The following is a 16532-nucleotide window of genomic DNA, read 5'->3' as shown; positions in this document are numbered from 1 at the left end:
TTAACCCATTGAGTGAGGCCAGGGATTGAACCCACAACCTCATGGTTCCTTGTCAGATTTATTTCTGCTGTGCCATGATGGGAACTCCCTATTTACCTTTAAAGAAGTTATTGATGTGTAGTTACTTTTGCCATTATGTCAGTTGCTTTGGGTTGTTTTGCACTTCATTGTTAGTTTCTCCTTTTCTTTTCTTCTCCTGTGATTTGATGATTATCTTTATGGCTGTGTTTGGATTCCCTTCTTTGTGTGTGTGTGTAATCACAGATTTCCAGTTTGTTTTTACTATGTGGATTATAAATAGCAGTGTGTATGTATGTATGTATAGATAGATTGTTTTAAGTTTCTGATCTCTTAATTTCAAATGCATTTTAACAACCCTGCATTTCTATTCTATTCCCTCACAATGACGGTTTTTGAAATCATATTTTAACATCTAATTTAATTGCTTACTGTATATATAGATGATTTTAATGCTTTTGCTTTTTACTTTCCTACTATGTGTGTGGACAAATAACTACCATTACTTGTTACTTACTTTTATCATAATGCTCTTTGAAAAAACAGACATACAATGTAAATAGAGTATCTGGAACCATGTTTGGAGACCAGTAGGTACTTTGGGAAAATTATAAACTATGAAACAGAGTTATTTTATATTAGGTTATTGTGTTTTGGAGTTAAAATTTCAGAAATGACTTACCAGAAAAAGGGATAACAGTAGCCTTTTATGAAGACTATTCTTTCTTACATGTGAAGGAAGAGAATCTCCAGTAATCATATAAATTACTATAGAACAACAAAATGAGTTAAAAGAAGATTTCCATAGTTGAACATTTTCTCCAGCTTCCAGGCATAATTTTTTTTATACTAATGTTTTCTTTGTGTTTGTAAGTGTCAAAATTAATGTACATCAATCTCCCTCTGCAATTAAACCTAAGAAAGTGCTATCACATGGACTGGGACAGCTAATAAAAACCGGAGGACATATATTATTTTACTTTATTGGCTTATTTTATTTAAGTAGTTGATTTTATATATTTTCCTAATCTTAAATTGTTAATGATTTGTTACTATAAATATTTATACCTGGAAAATATATTTTTGTATTAAGCTACCTTGGTTACTCTCCAAGGATCGTATTTTATATTCTCAAAATAAACATGATTAATTAGAATTCTTGGAGTTTTTGTTGTGGCACAGGGTTTAAGAAACTAACTGCAGCAACTTGGGTCACTGCAGAGGAAGAGGTTTGATCCTCAGCCCTGCACAGTGGGTTAAAAGATCCTTTGTTGCCACAGCTGTGGTGTAGGTCACAGTTTTGGCTCAGATTCAGTCCCTAGCTCGGGAACTTCCATATGCCATGGGAATGGCCATAAAAAAAAATTCTTAAAAATTAGAAATTTAATCCACCATGCTTAACTTCAATGCATTTTTTGTCAGTTATATTAAGATAAAATTGATGTACATCATTGTATAAGATTAAGGTGTACAACATAATGGTTTGAGTTACATATATTGTAAAATGATTACCTAAATAAGCTTAGTTAGCATCCATTGTAACCTATATATAAAATATGAAGCAAAAAAATAGTTTTCTTCTAGAGATTAGAACTCTTAGAATCTACAATTTTCATATATATCAGAGCAGTATTAGCCATAGTTACCATGCTCTATGTCACTTTTCTATTACTTATTTCTCTTAACTGGAAGTTTATACATTCTGACCACCTCCCTCGAATTTTCCCTCCACACACCCTCTATCTCTGATAACGACAAATCTGATCTCCTTTTCCATTAGTTATTTTTTTCCCCCCACTGTACAGCAAGGGGATCAAGTTATCCTTACATGTATACATTAGTTTTTATTGTTTCTATTGTTGTTTTGTTTTTAAGTTTCCATGTGTGAGTCCACACAGTAGCTGTATTTTTCCACCTGGAATCTCACTTAGCATAATACCTTTTACGTCCATCATATTATTTCACGTGGCAGATATCCTCATTGTTGTAGCTGAACAACATTCCTTTGTGTGTGTGTGTGTTTCTGTAGCACAGCTTTATCCATTCACATGTCCCTGGATACTAAAGTTTTTCCATGTCTTGTCTGTTATAAATATTGCTGTAGTGAACATAAAGGTAGAGCAGTCTTTTCAAGTTAGTGTTTTTGTTTCCTTTGGATATATTTCTAGAATTGGAATCTCTGGATCATATGGTTGTTATATTTTTAAATTTTAGAGGATCCTCCATACTGTTGCCTATAGTAGCTCTACCAGTTTACAATTCCTCCAATAGTGCACAGAGGTATCCTTCACATTCTTGCCAGGATATTTTTTATCTTTTGTCTTTTTGATGATTGTCATTCTAATAAGTATGAGGTAATATCTCATTTTGGTCATGATTTGCATTTCCTTAACAACTAGTGTCATGATCATCTTTTCACATACCTGTTGACCATTCATATATTTTTGGTTAAAAGGTCTATTCAGGTCTTTTGTTGATTTTTAAGTTGGCCTTTCATTGTTTCTGGAATAGTATTAATTATATAAGTTTTTTTATTATATTTGGATATTAATCTTTATCAATATATGGTTTACAAATAATTTTTCTCATTCTGTAAGTTATCTTTTTTACTTTGTTGATTTTTAAAAAATTCTGTGCAGTAGCTTGTTATTTTGATGTAGTCCTACTTGTTTATTTTTGATTTTGCTGCTTGTGCTTTATGTATCATACTCCAAAATAAATCATTGCAAAGACCCACATCAAAGAGCTTTTTTCCTATATGTTTTTCTTAGTTGTCATAGTTTCTGGATTCACATTTAAGACTTTAATCTATTTCAAGATTTTTTTGAGTAGTTTAAAATAGAGGTTTAGTTTTGTTCTTTCACATATTAATGTCCAATCTTTTTAGCACCATTTATTGAAGAGATGATCTTTACACAATTGAGTATTTCTGGCTCTCTTGGCAAATATTATCTGACTGTATATACTTGGGTTTACTTTTGTTCCTAGCCCTCAATTCTTTACCACTGATCTATTTGTTTCTTTTTACGCCAGTACCATACTGTTTCAATGAGTTCAACTTTATAGCATAGATTTAAATCAAGAAGTAGGATGCCTCCTCCTATTTTGTTTTTCTTTCTCAGGATTGCTCTGGCTAGTCAGGGTTTATATATATATGTGTGTGTGTGTATATATGTGTGTGTGTGTGTGTATATATATATATATATATATATATACACTTATTTTAAGATTGGTTTTTCTACTTCTGTAAAAAAAAAGTGCATTTGGAATATTGGTAGGTATTGCACTGAATCTAAAATTGGCTTTTGGTAGTAGGGACATTTTAACAATTCTTCCAATCCATGAGCAGAAAATAGTTTTCCATTTATTTGTGTAATCTTGAATATCTATCATCAATATATCATACTTTTTAAAGTAGAGATCTTTAACCTCCTTGGTTAAGTTTATTCATATGTGTTTTATTGTTTTCAATGCTATCATAAATGGGATCACTCTTTTAGTTTCTTTTTTTAAAAAAAGTATTAGTATGTGTACATGCTACTGAGTTTTGTGTGTTCATTATGTCCTACAACTTTTGTAAATTTGTTGATTAAATCTGGTGGATTTTAGTGATTGTTTTAGGATTTTCTATGTACAAAATTATGGCATCAAAAAATAGAATTTTACTTCTTCCATTATCATTATGGTGCCTTTTATGTATTTCTATTTGCCTGATCCTTATGGCAAGTATTTCCAATACTCTGTTGAATAGGAATATGGGAGTAGGCATCCTTTTATTTTTCCTGGTCTTAGAGGAAAAGCTTTAAACATTTCATCATTAAGTGTAGGCTTATATATTTGGCCTTTATTACGTTAGGTATTTTCTTTCTATAATTTATGTTATGATTTTTTTTGTCATGAACAGACGTTAAGTTCTTCAAATGCTTTATCTGTGTTGATTGAGGTAATTATATAATTTTTCATTTATTGTATTAATGTGATATATCACATTAATTTGTATACACTGAATCATCCTTGCATTCAAGGTATAAATCCCACCTGATCATTGTGAGGATCCTTTTACTGTGCTGCTGGATTTGGTTTGCTAGTATTTTGAGAATTTTTGCATCTATATTCATCATGGATGTTGGCCTCTTGTTTTCTGATTTTCTGGCTGGGATGTAAGAGTAATGCTGGCCTTATAAAATGAGTTTGGAAATATTTACTCCTATTCAATTTATTAGAAAATTTTGAGAATGATTAACATTAATTATTTTTTAAATGCCTTGTAAAATTTATCAGTGGAGCTACCTAATCCTGGGATTGTCTTCACTGGGAGATTCCAGGTGGTCTTGTCAGTCCTTCTTGTCAAATAGGGGCACGTGTCTCACTCTGCAGTGAGTATAGCTGTTTTCTTGCCTGGGCACAACTGAAAGGGCTCACCTCAGTCAACTCCCAAATTTTCTCAAACAAGCTTTCTGGCTTTGTGCTCTTCATCTGGTTGGGCTATGATTCAGCTCTTCTGTCTGGGCATGGGCAGACCTTCCTCCAAGACCAATAAAAATTTCTTATTCAAGGACCCAAATCAGGCTGACTTTGACCCTACTGTGTTCCCTGTCATCATACTATACCACCAAATTGATTTTGCAGATGAGAAAATCTTCTTGTTGGGACTACTACTTGGACGCTGCAGGTGGGAAGTCTATGTAACAAGATCCATGTGCTATTTTGCTCAAGCCTCTTCCCCTTTTCCATTACAATCACCTAACCAGTGGCTGAACATCACAGACTCCCTTTGCAATCTAAATAGGGCAAAACTAGAGCAGGGGCTCCCATGAAGCAACCCATAATTGTGTGAGGTAGATGTCACCCCTCTTGGGCTCTCTTTTCATTAATCTTAGCTTCCTGTATGCAGTCTGTTTTGTTTTTTGTGGTACAGGGTTTGGGGAAGTGGTGATTCCAGCCTCTCTCCTAGGTTCTAGGATTCCCTCATTGATATCTTATCCATAAATAGTTGTTAGATATTCTTATTTTGAGGGAGACAAAAGTAAGAAATTACCTATATCACCATCTTGGTAATGCATCTCACCAAATGAATTTTTTCTCATGTAAATTTATGTTTTTAACTGATAATAACCTGAGTTCAAGCAACTGCTTCTCTGCTTGATTTTGGGATATCCTATTTTGAGGATGGCTAGTTGATAAAATTGACAATTGTCCCCATTCCCTTTTGCCATGTTTAAAATAACTTTTAAAAATTTTGGCATGTGAGTCCACATCATTAACAATATACTAGTTTCATATATTCTTATTTGTGATTCAGTGTGACATTTAATTATAATTTCCTTAAAAATTATAAGGATTTTTTTTTATTTCTACTCCCTTGAGCTTTGGTGCCCAGGTTGCAGAATTAGTTCCTGTACTTCTCCATCCATTTTTTTTTTTATTGGTTCCATTACAAACTTTGCCAAGGTTTTGCAAACATCAAGGCTCATCTTTTCTGAAGCTGCCTTAATTTAATATTTTAATTCCCCATAAGAGCTCTACTCCATCCAATCTGTAGGGATTTTATCACCTGCTAGACTTGCCCCACCTAGCTCCCTGCTACACACTCTCCCCCTGCTTCCTTCCTGCCACCTGGCTACTGTCCCCAGGCAGATGTACTCCCTCCCTTGTAGGAGCAGAAATTGGAGAAAGAGTCACTTGGACAGGCCATGTCTTTATTCCAGTGATGAGGCCACTGTCCAACAATTTGTCACTCTTTTATTTATAAACTTTATTGGTATATAATAGGTGACTTACAATGTTCTCTTAGCTGAAGGTATACAGCAAAGCAAAATAGCCATACATATATACCCATTCTTTTTGTGATTATTTCCCTATATAGGCCATTACAGAATTTTGAATAGATTTCCCTGAGCTATCCTTGTTACCAATTAATTTTGTATATAGTAGTGTGTATATGCCAACCCCAACCTCTTGATCCAACCCTCCCCCCAGTTTTCCCTTTTGTAACAAGTTTGGTTTCAAAATCTTTGTGTCTGTTTATGTTTTGTGAATAAATTCTTTTATACCATTTTAATAGATTCCATATATTAGTAATCTCATAATGTTTGTCTTTCTCTGACTCCCTTCACTTAGTGTGATAATCTCTAGGTCCAACCATGTTGCTTCGATTATTTCATGCTTTTTTACGGTTGAGTAATATCCCATTATATATGCACCACATCTTTATCCAATCCTCTGTTGCTGGATGTTTAGGTTGCTTCCATGTCTTGGATATTGTTAATAGCGCTTCAGTGAACATTGGGGTAATATATCCTGTCAAATATGTTTTTTTTTTCTTGGTATATGCCAAGCAGAAGAATTACTGGATCATATGGTAGTTCTATTTTTAGTTTTTTAAGGAACCTCCACACTGCTCTCTCCAAATTAGTTGCCACAACTTACATTTCTACCACTATCTAGTGGGGGTTCCCTTTTCTCCATACCCTCTCCAGCATTTACTATTTTTAGAGTTTTTGATGATGGCCATTCTGAGAGGTATGAGGTGATACTTAATTGTAATTTTGATTTGTACTTCTCTAATAATTAATGGTGTTGAGCATCTTATCATGTGCTTTTTGTCCACTTTCCTGTCTCTTTGAAGAAATGTCTATTTAGATATTCTGACTACTATTTTTTTGTCTTTTTAGGTCTGCACCTATAGCATATTGATATTCCCAGGCTAAGAGTCCAATCAGAGCCTAGCTGCCAGCCTACACCACAGCCACAGCAACATCAGATCCAAGCTGAATTTGTGACCTACACCACAGCTCACAGCAATGCCATATCCTTAACCCACTGATTGAGGCCAAGGATTGAACCTGCATCCTCATGGATATAGTCAGGTTCATTACCGCTGAGCCTCAATGGGAACTCCCTTTGGACTATTTTTTGACTGGGTTCTTTGTATTTTTGATATAAAACCATATGTTAATTTTAGAGATTAATCTCTTGTTGCTTTGTTTGCACAAAGATACTCTCCCATTCTGTGGGTTGTCTTTTCATTTTTTATGATTTCTTTTGCTATACAAAGACTTTTAAGTTGAATTAGGTCCTATTTGCTTATTTTTATTTTTATTTTTCATGACTCTAGGAGATAGACCCATAAATATGTTTCTGCAATTATGTCAGTGTTCTGCCTATATTTTCCTCCAAAAGTTTTGTAGTATCCAGCCTTTCATTTAGGTCTTTGATCAGTTTTGAGGTTTTTTGTTTATGGTGTTAGAGAATGTTCTAATTTCATTCCTTTTCATGTAGCTGGCTAGTTTTCCCAGCACCATTTATTGAAGAGGCTATCTTTTGTTCATTGTATAGTCTTACACCTTTTGTTGTAGATTAATTGACCAAAGGTGCACAGGTTTATTTTTGAGCTTGCTAGCTTGCTTGCTTGCTTGCTTGCTTGCTTGCTTTCTTTCTTTCTTTCTTTCTTCATTTTCTTTTCAGGGTTACATCCACGGAATATGGTAGTTCCCAGGCCAGGGGTCAAATTGGAGCTGCAGCTGCCAGCCTATGCTGCAGCCACAGTGACTCAGGATCCAAGACCTGGCTGTGACTTACACCACAGCTCGTGGCAACACTGGATCCTTAAACTGAGTGAGGCCAGGAATCAAACCTGCATCCTCATGGAAACTAGTCAGTTTCATTACCACTGAGCCTTGATGGGAACTCCAAAAATCTGAGCTTTCTATCCTTTTCCACTGATGCATATGTCTTTTTGTACCAATACCATAAAATTTGGATGACTGTAGATTTGTAATATAGTCTAAAGTTGGGAAGACTGCTTTCTTCAGCTCCATTTTTCTTTCTCAGGATTGCTTTAGTTATTAAGGTACTTTTGTATTTACATACAAATTTTAAATTTTTTTATTCTGGTTCTGTGAAAAGTAGTTTAACAGGGATTACACAGAATCTGCAGATTGCCTTGGCTAGTATATTCATTTTGACAATGTTGATTCTTCCAATCCAAGAACATTTATTTCCATCTGTTTGTGTAATCTTCAATTTCCTTCATCAGTGTCTTAGAGTTTTAATACTATAGGGATTTTTCCTCTTGAAGTAGGTTTATTCCTAGGTAATTTATTCCTTTTGATGCAATGGTAAATGGGATTATTTACTTAAGGATAAATTGACAATAACACAAAAATATTGGGAGATTTTAACACCCTACTTTCAGCAATGGGCAGATCATCCAGACTTAAAATCAATAAAGAAACACAGGCCTTAAATGATATATTAGACCAGATATACTTGATATTTATAGAACATTTCAACCAAAATCAGAATACAGTTTGTCCTCAAGTGCTCATGGAACCTCTCCAGAATAGATCACATCTTAGGCCACAAATCAAGAATCAGTAAATTTAAGAAAATTTAAATCATAGCAAGCATTTTTTCTGACTACAACACTACGAGACTAGGAATCAACTACAAGAAAAAAAAAAAAACAACAATGTATTACTGAATAAATCAAAGAGGAAATAAAAAAATACGTGGAGACAAATGGCAATGAAGAAACAATAATCCAAAACCTTTGGGACACAGCCAAAGCAGTTCTCAGAAGGAGGATTCATAACAACACAATCTCACCTCAGGAAACAAGAAAAAACCCCAACAATCTAACCTTATATGTAAAGCAACCAGAGAAAGAAAAACAAAACCCAAAGTTAGTAGAATGAAAGAAACCATAAAAATCAGAGCAGAAATAAAGGGAGCAGAAGTGAAAATAACAATAGAAAAGATCAATGAAACTAAAAGCTCATTCTTTGAAAAAATCAACAAAATTTGATAAACCGTTAGCCAGACTCATCAGGAATAAAAGGCAGCAGGATCAAATTGATAAAATTAGAAATGAAAAAGAAGTTACAACAAACACTGCAGAAATAGAATCATAAGAGACTACTACAAGCAACTATATGTCAATAAAATGGGCAAGCTAGAAGAAATGGACAAATTATTAGAAGGGTACAATCATCCAACACTTATCCAGGAAGAAATAGAAAATATGAACAGTCACAAGTACTGAAATTGAAACTGTGATTTAAAAATTTCCAACAGGAGTTCCCATTATCGCAGGGTGGTTGATGAATCTGACTAGGAGCCATGAGGTTGCGGGTTCAATCCCTGGCCTTTCTCAGTGGGTTAAGGGTTCAGCATTGCTATGAGCTGTGGTGTAGGTTGCAGATGCGCCTCGGATTCCACGTTTCTGTGGGTCTGGAGTAGGCCAGCCGCTACAGCTCTGATTGGACCCCTAGCCTGGGAGCCTCCACATGCTGTGGGAGCGGCCCTAGAAAAGGCAAAAAGACCAAAAAAATAAAAAATTTTAAAAATTAAAAAAAATAAAAACTTCCAACAAGCAAGAGTCCAGGACCAGATGGCTTCACAGGTGAATTCTATCAAATATTTAGAAAGGTGTTAACATATATCATCCTGAAACTTTTCCAAAAAACTGCAAAGTAATGAACACTCCCAAGTTTATTCTATGAGGAAACCATCACCCTGACATCAAAATCAAAGATACCACAAAAAAAGAAAATTACAAACCAATGTCAATGAAGAACATAGATAAAAAAATCTTTAACATAATGCTAGCCAACCCAATCCAACACATTAAAAGGATCATATAAATGATCAAGTGTGATGTGTCTTAGGGATGCAAGGGTTTTCAATAATTGCCAATCAATCATTATGACACACCTGATGAACAAATTGAAAAATAAAAACCATACGATCTTCTCAATAGGTGCAGAAAAAAGCTTTTGAAAATACTCAACACCCATTTTTTATTAAAAACTCTACGGAATGTGGGCATAGATGGAACCTACCTCAACATAATAAAGGTGATATATATGACAAACTATAGCTAAAAATCATTCTAAATGGTGAAAAGCTGAATGCATTTCCACTAAAATCAGGAAAAAAAGCCAAAGATGTCCACTCTCAACACATTTATTCAACATAGTTTTGAAAATCCTAGCCATGGAAGTCAGAGAAAAAAGGAAATAAAACTAATCCAAATTGGAAAAGGAGAATAAAACTGTCACTCTGAGAGTTCCTATTGTGGCTTAGTGGTAACAAACCCAACTAGTATCCATGAGGATGCAGGTTGAATCCCTGGACCGCTCAATGGGTTAAGGACCCAGCATTGCTGTGAGCTGCAGCACTGGTCACATATTCTGCTCAGATCTGCCATGGCTGTGGCTGTTGAATAGGTCAGCAGCTGTAGCTCTGATTCTACCCCCTATCCTGGGAACCTCCCTATGCTGTGAGTGCAGCCATAAAAAAAATAAAAAGAAAACCGTCACTGTCATTGTGAGTACCTAATTTTGTTTCTTCTTAAAGTTGTAAAGTTTTGCCTTTCACTTTTTTTTTTAAGGGCCATACTTGTGGCATACGGAAGCTCCCAGGCTAGGGGTTGAATCAGAGCTGCAGCTGATGGTCTATGCCACAGCCACAGCAACACCAGATCTGAGCCAACTCTGAAACTAACATCACAACTCATGTCCTTGCCTGATCCTTAACCCACTGAGCAAGGCCAGGGATTAAACCTACATCTTTATGGACACCAGTAGGTTTCATTTCCACTGATCCACAATGGGAACTCCTGCCTTTCACCTTTAGATTCCTCCTCATCTGAAATTTATGTGTGAAGTGAGATAAGCATGCATTTTCCCTGAAAAAAACTGCCCATGTGGATTACCAATTGTCTTGAAAATATTTATTGAATATTATTTCTATACAAATCTGGAAAGCCAACTTTCCTATAGCTCATATTTCCAAACTTTTTAGGCTCCTTCTTTACTTCTTCATGGGTTATTTGCCCTTTACTGTGACAATACTCTAACATTTTAATTACAATTATTTTGCTATCTGTGTCTGGTATTCCTCTCCCATGATGTTTTGAATATTCTTGAATATTTGTTTCCTCATTTAAATTTTTGAATTAGATTATTAAAGGATATAAGAAATATGTCAATATTTGGATTGAAATTACATTAAAGAGTAATCAATTTGTGAATATGTTTATGATACTGAGTATTGCTATCAGTGAATATAATGTATGTCTCCAATTATTTAAGTCTTTAAAAATGCTTTATTGTTTTCCAGTAATGGGCTCACATATTTTTTTAAGGCTTGTCCTTAAGTGCTTTATATTTAATGTATTTACTGTTAAGATATCTTTTAGGATTTTTTTTAATTTAATTCTGATGGTTTACATAAATCAGTATTATGTTGCTGATACTATCATTAGGGAACTATTTTCTGATTTCTGCATTTTCTCTATATAACCAGCCTCTTTGAGAGAGAAAGATAAGTAGTAGATGGTCAGCAAAATCTATGTTCTTTGCTTCTTTCTGATCTTACAGCTTGATTACTTTTTTAATGACAGCATTAAAATGAGTTCTGGCCAAAGGAATGTGAAGGGAATTAATTTGTGCCACTTATAGGCTTGACCAATATAGACTTCCAAGACACAATTATGTATACCCTTCTCCATATTTTGACTGAATAGAAAGGAGGAGGGAACTCATAGTATCTAGAGGAAAGAAAATGAAAAGATTGAGACACCTGTGTCACTGAAAGACAATGGAGAAAATAATACCTGTAGGTTCAATGTAGATTAAAATGTGAGCAAGAAATATTATTTTGTGCTATAAAACTGTGTCTAAATGGAAAATAATTATATGAAAAAGATGCTCAATATCACTAATCATCATGGAAATGCAAATAAAAACCACAATGAGATATTATTTACAGAGATATCTCACACCCAATGGCCATAAGCTGGCCATTATGAGAAACAGAAAATAATATGTTGACAAGAATCCAGAGAAGTTAGAACACTTGTGTACTATGGATGGGAATGTTGATTCATATAGCCAAGGTGGGGGATAAAAAGTATGTATTGTTCTATTTTCCAAAAATTAAAAATAGGACACTACATAATCCAGAAATCCTACTTCTAGGTATATATCCAAAATAATTCAAATCAGGATATTAAATATTTGCACACCTATGTTCATCACAGTATTATTCAAAATAGCAAAGAGATAGATGTACTCCAAATGTTTATCATTAGATGAATGGATAAAGAAAATGTCTTGTATGGTGTTCCCATATTGGCTCAGTGATTAAAGAACCTGACTCCTATCTATGAGGATGTGGGTTTGATCCCTGGCCTTACTCAGTGATTTAAGGATCTGGCATTGCTGTGAGCTGTGGTGTTGATCACAGACGAGGCTCAGAACCTGCATTGCTCTGGGTGTGATGAAGGCCAACTGCTGTAGCTCCAATTTGACCCTTAGCCTGGGAACCTTCATATGAAGTGTTTGCAGCCTTGAAAACATAAAAGACCAAAAAAAAAAAAAAAAAGTCTTGTGTATACACCATAGAATATTGTGCAGCCTTAAAAAATGCAATCCTATCACATGCTACAGCATAAATTGACTTCAAAGACATTATGCTAAGTGAAATAAGCCAGTCACAAGAGGACAATTACTGTATGATCCCACTCATATGAATTAACTAAAATATTCAAAATCATGGAAACAAAGTGAAAATGTAATTGCCAAGGACTGGTAGGTGAGAGGAGAGGATGAATTAGTATTTTGTGGATATAAAGTGAGTGTTGCAAAATGCAAAATTCTAGAGGTCTGTTGTAAAACATTGTGAATATATTCAACACTTCTGAAATTTACACTTAAAAATGGTTAGGATGGTAAATTTTCAGTGATGTATTTTTTCTTTATTACTCAAATGAATTTTTCACATCTATAGTTGTATAATGATCATAACAATCTGATTTCACAGGATTTCCATCCAACAGCCCAAGCACATCCCCCCCACCCCCTAAACTGTCTCCTCTGGAGACCATAAGTTTTTCAATGTCTGTGAGTCATCATCTGTTCTGCAAAGAAGTTCAGTCTGTCCTTTTTTCAGATTCCACATGTCAGTGGAAGCATTTGATGTTGGTGTCTCATTGCATGACTGACTTCACTTTGCATGATAATTTCTAGGTCCATCCATGTTGCAGAAAATGCTGGTATTTCATTCTTTTCAATGGCTGAGTAATATTCCATTGTGTATATATATATGTACCACTTCTTCTTGATCCACTCCTCTGTCAGTGGACATTTAGGTTGTTGCCATATCTTGGCTATTGTAAATAGTGCTACAATGAACATTGGAGTACATGTGTCTTTGCAAGCTGTGGTTTTCTCTGGGTAGATGCCCAGGAGTGGGATTGTGGATCAGGTGGTAGTTCTATGTTTAGTTTTCTGAGGAATCTCCATACTGTTTTCTACAGTGAGTGCACCAATTTACAATCCCACTAACAGTGTATCAGGGTTCCTTTTTCTGCACACCCTCTCCAGCCCGTATTGTTTGTAGACTTTTTGATGATGGCCATTCTGGCTGGTGTGAGATGGTGCCTCATAGTGGTTTTGATTTGCATCTCTCTAATAATGAGTGATGTTGAACATCTTTTCATGTGTTTTTTGGCCTTCTGTATGTCTTCTTTGGAGAACTGTCTGTTTAGATCTTCTGCCCATTTTTTGATAGACTTGTTTGTTTTTTTGGTACGAAGCTGCAGAAGTTGTTTATAAATTTTGGAGATTAATCCCTTGTCAGTTGATTCACTTGCAAAGATTTTCTCCCATTCTGTGGGTTGTCTTTTTGTGTTGTTTAGGGTTTCTTTTGCTGTGCAGAAACTTTGAAGTTTGATTAGATCCCATTTGTTTATTTTTGCTTTTATTGTCATTACTCTGATGGGTGGATCTGAGAAGATGTTGCTGTCGTTTATGTCAGAAAGTGTTTGGCCTATGTTTTCCTCTAAGAGTTTTAGAGTGTCTGGTCTTACATCTAGGTCTTTAATTTGGACTTTATTTTTGTGTATGGTATTAGGGAGTGTTCTAATTTCATTCTTTTCCCTGTGGCTGTCCAGTTTTCCCAGCACCACTTATTGAACAAGCTGTCCTTTCTCCATTGTATATTCTTGCCTCCTTTGTCATAGATGAGTTGGCTGTAGGTGCGTGGGTATAATTCTGAGCTTTCTATCCTGTTCCACTGATCTATATTTCTGTCTTTGTGCCAGTACCATACGGTTTTGATGATTGTTGCTTTGGTAGTATAGTCTGAAGTCTGGAAGCCTGATTCCTCCAGCTCCATTTTTCTTTTTCAGGATGTCTTTGACGATTCTGGGTCTTTGTGCTTCCAAACAAACTTTAAAATATTGTGTCTGAGATCTGTGAAAAATGTCCTTGGTAATTTGATAGGGATTGCATTGAATCTGTAGATTGTCTTGGGTAGTATAGTCATTTTGATAATATTAACTCTTCCAATCCATGAGCATGGTATATCTTTCCATCTATTTATGTCATCTTTGATTTCTTTCGTCAGTGTCTTAGAGTTTTCAGAGTATAGGTCTTTTGTCTCTTTAGGTAGGTTAACTCCTAGGTATTTTATTCTTTTGGATGCAATGGTAAACGGGATTGCTTCCCTAATTTCTTTTTCTGCTCTTTCATTGTTAGTGTATAGAAATGCTGTCAATTTCTGTGTATTAATTTTGTATCCTGTGACTTTGCCAAATTCGTGGATGAGATCTAACAGTTTTCTGGTAGAGTCTTTAGGATTCTCTATGTATAGTATCATGTCATCTGCAAATAGAGATAGTTTTACTTCTTCCTTTCCAGTTTGGATTCCTTTTATTTCTTTTACTTCTCTGATTGCTGTGGCTAGGACTTCCAGAACTATGTTGAAGAGTAGTGGCCAGAGCAGACATCCTTGTCTTTGTTCCTGATCTCAGCAGGAATTCTTTCAGCTTTTCACCATTAAGAATGATGTTCCCTGTGAGTTTGTCGTATATGGCCTTTATCATGTTGAGGTAGGTTCCCTCTATGCCCACTTTCCGAAGGGTTTTTATCAGAAATGGGTGTTGGATTTTGTCAAAGGCATTTTCCGTGTGTATCAAGAGGATCGTATGGCTTTTATTCTTCAGTTTGTTAATGTGGTGTATCACACTGATGGATTTGCGGATATTGAAGAACCCTTGCATCCCTGGGATAAATCCCACTTGATCATGATGTACAATCCTTTTAATGTATCGTTGGATGCGGTTTTCTAGTATTTTGCTGAGGATTTTTGCATCAATGTTCATCAGTGAAATTGGCCTGTAGCTTTCTTTTTTTGTGGAATGTTTGTCTGGTTTTGGTAGAGGGCGATGGTGGCCTCACAAAATGAGTTTGGGAGTATCCCTTCCTCTGCAATTTTTTGAAATAGTTTCAGAAGGAGAGGTGCTAGCTCTTCTCTAAATGTTTGATAGAATTCGCCTGTGAAGCCATCTGGTCCTGGACTTTTTGTTTGTTGGAAGTTTTTAAATAACAGTTTCAATTTCAGTTCTTGTGATTGGTCCATTCATCTTTTCTATTTCATCTTGGTTTAGTCTTGGAAGATTGTACTTTTCTAAGAATTTGCCCATTTCTTCTAGGTTTTCCATTTTATTGGCATATAGTTGCATATAGTAGTCTCTTATGATCCTTTGTATTTCTGTGGTGTCCGCTGTTACTTCTCCTTTTTCATTTCTAATTTTATTGATTTGAGTCCTTTCTCTTTTTTGCTTGATAAGTCTGGCTAGGGATCTATCAATTTTGTTGATCTTTTCAAAGAACCAGCTTCTCATTTCATTGATCTTTTCTATGGTTTTCTTTGTTTCTATTTCATTGATTTCTGCTCTGATCGTTATGATTTCTTTCCTTCTACTAACTTTAGGTCTTGTCTGTTCTTCTCTCTCGAGCTGCTTTAGATGTAAAGTTAGCTTGTTTATTTGAGCTTTTTCTTGTTTCCTGAGGTGGGCTTGTATTGCTATAAACTTTCCTCTTAGAATGGCTTTTGCTGCATCCCATAGGTTTTGGGGTGTCATATCTTCATTGTCATTTGCTGCTAGGTATTTTTTAATTTCCTCTTTGATTTCTTCAGTGATCCATTGGTTGTTTAGTAGCATGTTGTTCAGTCTCCATGTGTTTGTGTTTTTTGCAGTTTTTTTCTTGTTGTTGATTTCTAGTCATATAGCATTGTGTTCAGAAAAGATGCTTGATATGATTTCAATTTTCTTAAAGTTACCAAGGTTGGATTTGTAGCCCAGGATATGATCAATCTTAGAGAATGTTCCATGTGCACTTGAGAAGAATATGTATTCTATTGCTTTTGGATGAAATGTCTTATAAATATCTATTAAGTCCATCTGGTTTAATGCGTCATTCAGGGCCTGTGTTTCCTTATCGATTTTCTGTCTGATCTGTCCATTGCTGTGAGTGGGGTGTTAAAAACCCCCACTATTATTAACTTATTGCCGATTTCTCCTTTTAACGTTGTTAGCAGTTGCCTTACATATTGTGGTGAACCTATGTTGGGTGCATAGATATTTAAAATTGTTATATCATCTTCTTGGATTGATCCTTTGATCATTATGTAATGTCCTTTTTGCCCCTTAAAATATT

Source organism: Sus scrofa, chromosome 8 (genome assembly GCF_054392235.1).
Source record: "Sus scrofa isolate SSC_HxYL_T2T_F1_AM1 chromosome 8, Sscrofa_HxYL_maternal_Yorkshire_Landrace_v2.0, whole genome shotgun sequence".
Lineage (NCBI taxonomy): Eukaryota > Metazoa > Chordata > Mammalia > Artiodactyla > Suidae > Sus > Sus scrofa.
This window is presented reverse-complemented; position numbering follows the sequence as displayed.